General features: G+C 55.8%; 1 long non-coding RNA gene across 1 annotated transcript; it reads right to left on the reverse strand.

Annotated features, from left to right (window-relative positions):
- Positions 1-4,196: 4,196 nt before the first annotated feature.
- On the reverse strand, positions 4,197-5,505 carry LOC123625053. Its single transcript, XR_006730345.1, has 3 exons — positions 5,100-5,505; positions 4,763-4,947; positions 4,197-4,509 (listed from the first exon to the last, which is right to left on the reverse strand). It is a non-coding gene; the product is annotated as an uncharacterized LOC123625053 (long non-coding RNA).
- Positions 5,506-10,714: the final 5,209 nt, after the last annotated feature.

A 10,714-nucleotide genomic window follows, 5' to 3' on the forward strand; every position in this document is an offset into this window, starting at 1 on the left:
GCAGTGAAGGGACTCCTTAACTCGTCCCCAGAAGCCAGAGGATCTCTCCTCTGCTTATCACCCTCCAGTATGGTTTCCTGTCACAACTGGAATGACCCCTGACCTCTGGATCATAGCCTACAAGGCCTGACCTGACCAATTGCCCCTGGTTCTCTCCTGTCCTCACTCTGCTTCAGCCACATGACCTTCCTTCGAGTCCCACGAGCCGCCTTTGCTGGAGCAGTCTCCCCTGCATCTGCACGTGGCTGCCGCCCTCTTGGCCTCAAGTGTGACCTCCGAGACCTCAAGGGCGGAGCTGCTGTGGGGAGCCCACCTCTCAGATTCCAGACGCCCCTGCAGCAGGAGACTGCAGGCTTCTGGCGTCAAGCGTGAATGGGAGAAAGCAAGGAAATGACCGCAGAAAAAAGATCTTGCCCACTCAAGGCCACTGGGGCTCCATGGGCTCTCTCTGGGGGCCCAGGGGGCTTTCGTGCCCGGACCCTGAAGGCACAAGGAGACTCAGATTCAGCTTCATGGCTTTCTGGCCAAATGAGCCACAGTAAGCCCTGAGAGTCCCAGACAGCACTGAGAAAGGAATGTTCTCCAGACAAGCCCCCAGCCAGGGTCCGTCGGCACACAGCACCACCTGCAGCACGCTCTAAACTAGTATTTGATAAACTCTGAGTCACCTCGTGAATAGCACAGTTCTGTTGCATTCCCTAAAAGGGCTATCAGCAGAGACAGAAACAGACAAATACGTATGCCTGAAGCAGACTCACACGTGCACAGTCCCCTGGTTTATGGCAAAGGTGACACTCAGTGCAGTGGGGAAAAGAGGATCTTTCCAATAAATCAGGCTGGTCAATTAAATATCCATATGGAAAAAATATTGACCCTCTGCCTCCCACCATATGCAAAAATCAATTCCAGATGGATGCAGATTGCAGAAGATTTTAGAAGAAACATAGAAGACAATCTCCATGACCTTGGAGTAGGCAAAAAGATTTTGAACACAACAAAAAAGCCCCAAAAAGAGAAAAACTAAATTGCATTATATTAGAATTCAGAATTTCTGCTCATCAAAGACATCGCTAAGAGAGTGAAAAGGTAAGTGACCCGACTGAGAGAAGGTATATCTTCTGACAATGTATCTGACAAAGGACTCCCATCCAGATGATGTATTTTTCTTTCCTATAAATCAATAAGAAAAAGGCAGTAGACAGATGAGCCGAAGTCTTTTATATCATAGGCACTTCACAAAAGAAATTAGCCAAGTGACCAATGGACATAAGAAATTTCATAACCATCAGGCTATGCAAACTATGACACCCAACCCAGCACTACGACACACCACCAGAATGTCCAAAAAGACTGATGATGCCCATCGGTCAGAGCAGGGAGCAACCAGAACCCTCATACTCTATCATTTCAACTATTAAGTTGGCACGACTACTTGGGAAAACTGGCAGTATCCACTAATGTTAATCACACATCCACCTCATGGTCCAGTATTCTCATGCGCTGCCTGATGCATACATACTAAGCAGAATTGCATGCACATGCCACCCATAGACATGTGCTAGATGTTCACAAAATCTGTATTCAATGTAGCCCAAACCTGGATTCAACCCAAATATCCGTCCTGGGGAAAGGATAATTGGCAGGGTGCTCATACAGTGCAATGTTGTATCAAAACAAGAATGAAACAATATGGATGCATCCTGCAGACAATATTGGGGGAAAGTAGCAAAATGCAAGAAAAGAACACCTGTGGAGCTCCATTTACACGACCTTCAACCGAGGCAGAAAACTAACCCGTGGCGTGGGCAGCGAGGCCAGTGGCTCTCCTTGGAGCAGGGAGGTGTGACTGGAGGGGTGTTTGCTTGGGACATTCATTGAGATGTGCACTAGGGTTTTATGCCTTTTGGGGAGGTATGTTGTACTTTAGTTCAAAGTACATTTAAAACAGAAGTATACTGAAAAGAAACAAGTTCTGGTTTCATTTGTTCAAAACAACAGGATCCTCAAAAGTGAAGCTGTTCCGGTTCCCTCCACCTTCCAGAGGCAGGAACTAAACCACAGTACTTAGGGCCTGGCCCACGTCCTCTGGGTGCACAGTGTCTATGGCAGGTGGCCTTATGCCTCGGCAGCCCCTGCTTGGGCCTCAGCTGCTGGGGTAAATTTTCCTTTCCCTTCCCTTCCTTTCCCTTCCCTTCCCTACCCTTCCCTTCCCTTCCCTCCCTTCCTTCCTTTCCCTTCCCTTCCCTTCCCTCCCTTCCTTCCTTTCCCTTCCCTCCCTTCCGAGTGCCAGTTAGTTCCCGCCCAGCACCACCAGGTGGGGCTCGATCCCAGCAGAAGACGGCTGTCCTGCCGGCGCCCAGCGTCCGACCTGGCTGCAGGCTGAGCCCACAGCCCACTCAAGGGGCAGCCAGGCCCTCGGCCTGAGCCCGGAGTGGGTGGGCACAAGCTACCCACAAACATCACTCTCTGAGGCCCCAGTGCTTTCCCCCCAAAATGGGGGTAGGAAGTACAAGTTAAAATAACACTGAGGTGTCACTTTATTAAGACTGCAAAGGGCTAGAAAGCTGGGGAAGGCCAATGTTGGCACAGACACAAAAACAAAGGAAGCTCCCGCCTTGCTGGCAGGAGTGCAGGCCACTGCAACCGTGCTGGGGTAAGTCACACAGACACTGCGGTGACCAGCAAGCAGTGCCACTCCTGGGCACATACTCCAAAGTTCTATCATGGGAGATGCATTTAAGGACGTTCACCCAGTGCTGACGGAAATCTCCAGGTGCTGGGGGCTGCCCATGTCTGGCAAGGCAGGTGGCAAAACATGGTGGGTAAAAACGACGGGACACAGGATGAGAAGTGACATCGTAGCCTTAACACAAGCTAAACATACACACGTGCAACAATGCACCGCTTACAAGAACATGTGCAAATGCACTTGGACAGCTGGAATGGGATAGGAAGGAAGGGAGGGAGGGAAGGAGGGAGGAAGGGAAGGGGGAGGGAAGGAGGGAGGAAGGGAGGGAAGGAGGGAGGAAGAGAAAGAGGGAGGGAGGGAAGGAGGGAGGAAGGAGTGAAGGAAGGAAGGAAGGAAGGGAGGGAGGGAGGGAGGCAGGGAAGGAGGAAGGGGAAATAAAACGCAGGCGAGAACACCAAGTTTCTAGGGTTGGCATGAAAAGAAGAATCTAAGGGAAGTTTTGAGAGTCTCTAGCACTTAGTGGCCACCCAGGAAATCATTTTCTCCTCACGCCTTCATGCACCAATATTTGCTGAGTGCCTACTATGTGTCAGGCAACATACCAGACTCTGTAATATATTATAATAATGAACAAAACAAACTCAAAAGAAAAATTCCTGTCATTCTAGTAGCTTTAAGCCTCATTCCACAAACTGGGGTGTAAAAGAAATGGCACACACTCCTAAATCAAATCACTATAAATCTGATTTCATGCCCCTGTCATGCGGGACTGGGGGAAATACAGTTTCTGTCCTTGATGGGGCTCCCTCTCTCACGCCCGCAAGGTCCCGGGATGTTACACGTTACACAGGACATTGGGTGTGCAGGTGTCCCGGCTCCGGCATCAGTCTACACTGGGCACTGTTGAACTGCTGCAGGTCTCAGCCCACAAAGCCCATAAAGTCCCCTGAAGATGGGCAGCTAGGTTGGGTCTGCACCCAGCTGGCTCAGGCATTTCTGCTGGAAGTCCCTGTGGCTGCGATCCTGTCCCCTCAGAGGGGCCACACAGCCACCTCTCCCATGAAGGGACTTGGCACCTCTGGAGCTCGGCCGACAAGGACCGCATCTCTGCCTGCCTCACTGCCCCGCTCTGCCTGCTGTGGCCCACGCCTGCCTCGCACGCCAGTTCTCCCCCCAGATGTCTGCAGACGTCCTCTGTCCCCTGCCCAGCAGCAGAACCTTCCCGTGGCAGGTGAGCACGAACAAAGCCACTCTCCTCCAGGGAGTCGGGTAAGGGAGAGAGATGTTCAGACAACAGAACACAAATTAAAATCACAATAAACAGCCCTGACACCATTCACGTTGCTAGGTTTTTAATTTATGAACATGCAATGGTTGAGCACTTACTGAATGTGTGTTCCAGGGCCGCAGATGGGTGGTGTGGCTGTTGAGGGTGCTGTGAAGATGATGGTAGCGATGGCTGTGCCTAACTTTGGCGAAAAAGGAAAATATATGTGCATGTGCATGTATATGTATGTGCATATACATATGTGTATATGTATGTATGCATATGTGTTTACATGTACGTATGTGTGTGTGATGTCAAGCAGTTTCTGCAATCAATCCAACTGGTTCCTGGTCTGGCATCTCTACTCCAGATACAAATTCCAGATCGAGGGTCTCGTTGTTCTCTCCAGGGTCAGGGTGCCCACAGCTTAGTGCGGGGAGGAAGGAGTGCCGAGCGATGGCTCCACCGAGTCCACACGCAGCGCCAAGGACAGTTCTGCAAGGGCCACTGAGGTCCTTACCGGTTAACTAGTGCCCATCACGTCACACGGTTTCTGCGGGTCAAGGAATCAGGAGCAGTATGGCTGGCTGGCCCTGGCTCAGGGTGTCTCGAGAGGCTGCAGTCCTCTGAAGGCCGCTGGGCGGGGCAGGCCAGGCCCACCGGGCTTGCTGCCGTGAGCATCCCTTCCTCCCCGCACCGGCCCCTTCGCGGGCTGCTGGCCCGTCCTGACAACATGGCAGCTGGCGCCCTCAGGACAGGCAGCCCAAAAGGGAACAAGGCAGGCTGAGGGCCCTTGATGTCCTCACCTTGGAAATGACACGCCATCTCTTCTACAGTGTCCTGTTGGTCACACGGCTCAGCCCTCGTCGACGTGAGCAGGAGCAGCACAGTGGTGCGGAGACCAGGACTGAGCATCACTGGGCTGTTGTGGGGACTGCCTGCCACCAATGTCACTGTAGGAGGAGTGGACACAGAGGGAAGGCAGGCAGGCCTGGCGGACACACAGCACGGTGGGGATGCCCGTGGAGCGCACAGTCCAGAGGCAGACGGAAGATGATAATGCGCCGTTGTTTAGTGACTAAGCACACACAGTAATGGAAAGAAGAACAAAGAGGGTAGGAACCCAAAGAGACAGCAACTAACCTTGTCTGGAGGAGTCACGGGAGGCCTCTCGGAGGTGGGGACATTGCACTGGGTCCTGCAGGCGAGTGGAGGAGGGGCTGGAGCACTGCAGGCAGAGGCGGGCGGTGGGACGAGGCTGGAGTCGGCCCTGCTGGAGCAGGAGCGAGGGCAGCGAAAGACGGAAAGGCCCCAGCCCTGCCTGCCTGAAGGGCCCTGCTCCCAGCAGCCTCCTTTGCCTCCTGCCCCAGAGCTCAGTCTCTGGCTGACCAGGGACAGTGGGCTTGGGTTCTCTGCCAGTAGGACCCACTGCCCCGGCTACTGGCCCTCTAGAGGACATGTCACGGGCCCTGCCCTTCAGGGAGAAAAGCCCAACTGCTGCCGGGCCCTGCCGTCCACCCAGCTGAGAGTCAGGGGCCAGGGGAGCAGATCTCTGTCTCTCAGAATCGCTGAGCCCTGGCCAGCCCACCACACCATACCCCTCTGTGGGGCGGGTGACAGCCAGTCAGGGCCGTAGCAGCCCTGGCCATCACCAGCTCCTGCACCAGCCCCAGGCAGGTTGGGATGTCAGCTTCAACAGGGCCAGCTCCAGCCACGTTGCCTCAGGCATCAGCTCCCCCAGGATGCATCAGGCAGGCTTCACTGGCCAGAGCAGAGCCAGCCTGCAGAGAAGCAGGCTCTAGGGACTCAAATCCCCAGAGCGGACAGCTGCCTGGCCCCAGCTGTGGAAACAAGGGGGCACACGCATGCGGGCAGTGACGCCTCCTCCCCCAGGCAGGCAGTGATGCCTCGCTGCACCCAAATAGTCAAGGGCCAGAGCCCAGCCGTGCCTCCCACCCGCAAAGCCCAGTGCCTGGGACCTGAGCCGCCTCCCCACGGGGCCCCAGGAGCTGAGTGGCTGCCACCCTGGACCAGGCAGGAGAGGAGGAGGAGCAACTCTGCCGGCCCCCTCGTGCATGGCCCGGGCCCACGCCGAACGCCAGCTGCCAGCTACGGAAAAGCAGCTCTCACATCCAACATTCCCTGTGTCCTCCACAGGCTTTGCCCCAGCTCCTCGGAAACCTGGGCAAGAGCGACCCTGTCCCTGAACAGCTCCCGGCCCCGGGCGGAGAAAGGACAAGGCACACCAATAACCACAGCAGCCGGCGTTTGCAGCTGGTTAAAACGCTTTGACTTAAGTCACCCAGATGCCCACTTGGACTGTGCGAATGGGGAGGTTTCAGCCTCATCTTACTGATGGGGAAACTAAGGCCCAGAGAGGGGGTGGGACTTGCCCAAGGACACAGTTAGGACGTTGCAGACCCAGGATCAAGCCAGGTATTTGGACAAGCGTCCTGGGTCCTCTCTTTAGACCGTTCATTTACTCAAGCATTCGGTCAACTTGCAGCAAATATTTAGCGAGCTCCTCCTGCTTGACAAGGACCATGCTCCGTTCCAGGGACTCTGAGGAGCAGGAGCAGACGTGACCCCACCCCACGGAGCTTATGGGTTAGTTGGGGAAACAGACCTTAAATAAGATCAAAAAATACATAATTAGCAAGTGGGAAGAGCACCGTGAAGAAAGCAATGAGTTTAGTCACAGGAAACAGCTGCAGGAAGGGGCACTTCCCTCGGAGGGCAGGCAGGGAAGCAGGCAAGAGCCTTCTGAGGAAGTGCTTGAACCCAGGGCCAGGCACAGGAGAAGTGAGCGTCTGGATGGATTAGTAATGTCTGCCACAGCCACTGGCTTTGCCAGAGGGGCATGCATGCCAGATACTTGTTTACCTGGTTTGCTCTCACTAAGATCCTGGTATCCAAAGAACTAGACATAATTCCAGTTCTCCTGGACTTCACGGTGAGGTGCAACCATGCGAACATGTGCAGAAGCAGCCATGACACCGGCCACTCACCAGCTTCATTAATAGAAAAATCAAGGAAGTGAAACAGACTCAGGCAGAGAGTGATTGGTTCCCAACAGCATAATGCAGTAAGGGCCCAGGAATTGGGAGTGTGCAGAGAAGAAGGCCCTCATTTTGAAGAGGAGAGAGGACTTAGCACTGGAGGACGCCGGCCCAGGGTGGAGGGACAGCTGTTCCCGCTCTGATCTCCTCACGTTCAGAGCACGTGCGGGCACAGTCCCCGCCTGGAGACGCTTCTCCGCCTGCGCCCAGGGCACCGGCCCCACCTCAGACCCACCGCGGGAACTGACCTTCTCAGTGCCGCTAGCCCCGTGTCCCACTGCAGGGCCCCTCAGGCCAGCTTGTGGCTGCCCGTTGCCACTGCTGCAGGGCAGCCTGCTAGGACCCGCCAGACGTCAGGCAGCGTCCTGGAGAAGCGCGCGCTAGGTCTGCCCAGATGTGCCTGGAACAGCCTGCGCTCACCCGTCAGGGCACCTCACAGTCGCATTCAACCATTCTGCGGCTCCTGGTTCTCGGTCTCTAAGCCCCAGGACAGCAGGGACTGCATCGGGCATGTTCGCCACCAAATCCCCAGTGCCTGGCACACAGTAGTCACTCAGCAATTACTTAGTGAATGAATGAACTGCTATGGAAAAGAAAGACTTGGACAACGTAGAGAGGCTGCAGGTTTTGGCCTTGCCCCAGGGACCAGCGGTGCTCCAGGCTTCCGGGCAGTTAGCAGAGGGTGAGAGTGACGGCGTTGGGCTCTCTGGAGCCCCACAGCCCGGCGTCAGGGAGGAGCGACCTCCCGGAGAAGGTGGTGAACCCAAATCCTTTCGACCCTCTCTGGAGCCCCACAGCCCGGCGTCAGGGAGGAGCGACCTCCCGGAGAAGGTGGTGAACCCAAATCCTTTCACCTTCCGGTCTACAGCCTGCCGCTTCCCCTTGTGTAAGAGAGGCCATTACTCATAACGTGCCCGCTGTGTTATCCTGTGCCATGTGCTGGCACCTGCCAGGCAGGACCTCTGTCCCGAGGGAGCTGAAAGTCCTCTTGGGTAAGGAGATGGGTCAGTTGCACGTGGAATGGGCACGTGAGAACTCAGGAAGGGGTTCCATGGGGATGGGCCAGTCTCAGAAGGCCCCCGGGAGTCGGGTCTGCCTGGACGAGTAGACCTCGGACAAGAGCAGAGGAAGATTCTCCTCCATGGAGGAGGGAAGAATGAAGGGGGATCAGGGAAGACGGTCGCTCTGCTCTGGTGGGAGCAGGGGGCATGGGCAGGTGTGGAGCCAGCTCATGGTGCCCCTTGGCTGCTAGACAGAGAGTTCAAAGCTGAGCGTGTCGGCACCAGGACGCTCCCATGGACCTTCAAGAAGAGGAGCCCTGAGCTGGCTGTCGGGGCTTCAGGGGTGTTGGGCAGAAGACACATCCATGCCCCACTGGAGCCGGACTTTGTAGACGAGGGGAGAAAGGCCCCAGGGAGCCAGCGAAGGATGACTCTCGTAGACCCTGGTTTCAGAACGTGCCCCATCAAAGGAGTCGGCCGCCTTATTAGTTCTCCAAACAGCACACCTTCCCTAGATCAAGACTCCAGCGGAAACACAATGGCCACAAAAGTGGTTTTTGTGTCTTGGTTTTCTGGGTCTCCCACTCCCCCTCCCTCCAATATCTATTCTCCATTATGGGCCAGACAAAGCCCATCCCGAGATCCCTGCGTCTCCACTGTAGCTAACATCTGTCCTTTCTCACCTGCGCATTTACCCATCTGCGTCTCCACGAAATCTTTCATCCCATCGACAATGTGAGGATTCAAAGTAAGGAGGTTCACGTTGTCAAAGAAGCCTTGATCTGAATGCCTTCCCCCCACTTTCTCCTTAAATGAGTTGTTAACAGGAACCCAAGTGTCTGTTGAACCTAAAATACTTTTTTTTAAAAAAAAAATAACATTTCAAGGTAACTTACGGCACGCACTTTAAGAAGCGAGGACTCAGCGTGTCCCCGGCTGCTTCCTCCTTGAAGCTCTGGTCTTCAGGGCTGTGGGAGGCATCCAATCAGACAGGCCGCCGCTGAGGGCCGGGGGAGGAGGGCTGCCGTGGTTTTATTTCAGATTTGAGCTGAGACCATGAAATGGAAGACAGGAGGAAGAGTGAGCGAGAGCGTGAGTGTTTGAGTGTGTGTGTCTGTGTGCGCACGGCCGGAATAATGAGTTGCACTAATTCATAGAATTCCATTTTGGCCATCACACACGGCTCCCTTTTCTCTTGAAGGCCACTTTGAAAAATCCCGTTTTCATAAGTCATTTACTTCCCCTAGGAGGGCAGGCCTTCTAAAAATATTCCCCATTTCTTACACCTCAGAAGCAAATTATTTATGTTAAAGCAGCTTCGTTATCCTGGCCCCACCGGGCCAGCTTGGAAGTGGAGGTGACTTCCAGAAGGTGCCATTGTCAACGGCAAAGTCCTAGGAAGGACCCGTTCCCGGCCAGGCCAAGCTTTCCGCCAGACCTGTGGGGCCCGAAGAGCATTTGAGGGTCCACAGGGAAGTTCTGTTCTGTGTTCCCGTAAATATTTCCGCGCCAGGCACCGCAGTGGGCACGGGGCAAACCACACGCACAAAGCAGCTGTCATGGCGCTTGCGTTTGAGTAAGGGGAGGCTGACTCGGGATAAAATCACAGGCTGGAAAGTTGAGAGCACGAGGTGAAGTGGGGGAAGGGCCGTTTGAAGCAACACCCCGATGACGAGGAGCCAGCCCTGCAGAGATGGAGCTGTTGTGCTCAAAGCCGGACCCCGAGGGCAGAGCCTTGAGGTGGGACGAGCCTGGTGCGTGTGAAGGACAAGGGGCCAGGTGGCCACAGCAGAGGGCGGGGGCGGGGGCGGGAGGCCAGAGCAGCAGCAGCAGGCCCGAGGGCCTGGAGCCGGGACCAGAGCGGGGGACTCTCGCGCTGCCCTGCTCCGCGATTTACTGCCAGCCGGGCCCAGGGGAGAAGCGCCCCAGTAAGAAGGACGACGGGACTGGCCGCCAGCGAGAAATCCCTGGCCCGCCCTCCTCCTCTGACTCCCTCTCTCACCTGGGAACATGCAATTAAAAATCACCTCCGAAAAGTCGGTGGGAGGAAGAGAGGAGCCGGGGAGGGGACATGCTTTAAATGTAGGTGGAACCTGTCACGGGCCCCCAGAGGGGAGTTTGTCCTCCCCCTTTAATCAGCCACAAGTCCCGTCACTATCGGGGGGGAGCGCGCTAGGCGAGGAGCCGCTCCCGGGAGAGCCTCCATCCTTTCCGTGTCCATAAGGCAATTAAGTCTTCGCGTTCCCAAACCTGCAGGTTCACACGGGCCGAGCCAGTTGGTGCGTCTCCGTAATGAGGGGCCTTCTGCTCCGCGAGGCACGTTTCCCTGTGGCTGCCACGCCCGTCCTGGCCTGGCGGAGAGGCGTCTGCTGCCAGCTCCGACCCCAGCCGGCCGCCGGCCCCGGGCAGGGAGGCCGGGCAGGCGGGTTCCTCCCAGGGTTTACCTGGGACGGCAGGTGCGACCGAGGACGCCGCACAGGCCGGAGGGTGGGCCACGGCCATGGCCAGGGTGGGGTGAGAGGGCCGAGGCCCCGAGAACAAGAGGGTGGGCCCTGACTCCCAGCCAAGGCGGGAGCTCTCTGAGCAGTGCGGGCGGATGAAAGGCCTTCTGTGAACAGCCTCATTACCAACGAGCCCCAGATTAAGCCTCTATTATGGGCCTATAATTGGAGAGTTAATTATTAGGCTGCCATTATGT

The sequence above is a fragment of the Lemur catta genome, chromosome 20 (assembly GCF_020740605.2).
Source record: "Lemur catta isolate mLemCat1 chromosome 20, mLemCat1.pri, whole genome shotgun sequence".
Lineage (NCBI taxonomy): Eukaryota > Metazoa > Chordata > Mammalia > Primates > Lemuridae > Lemur > Lemur catta.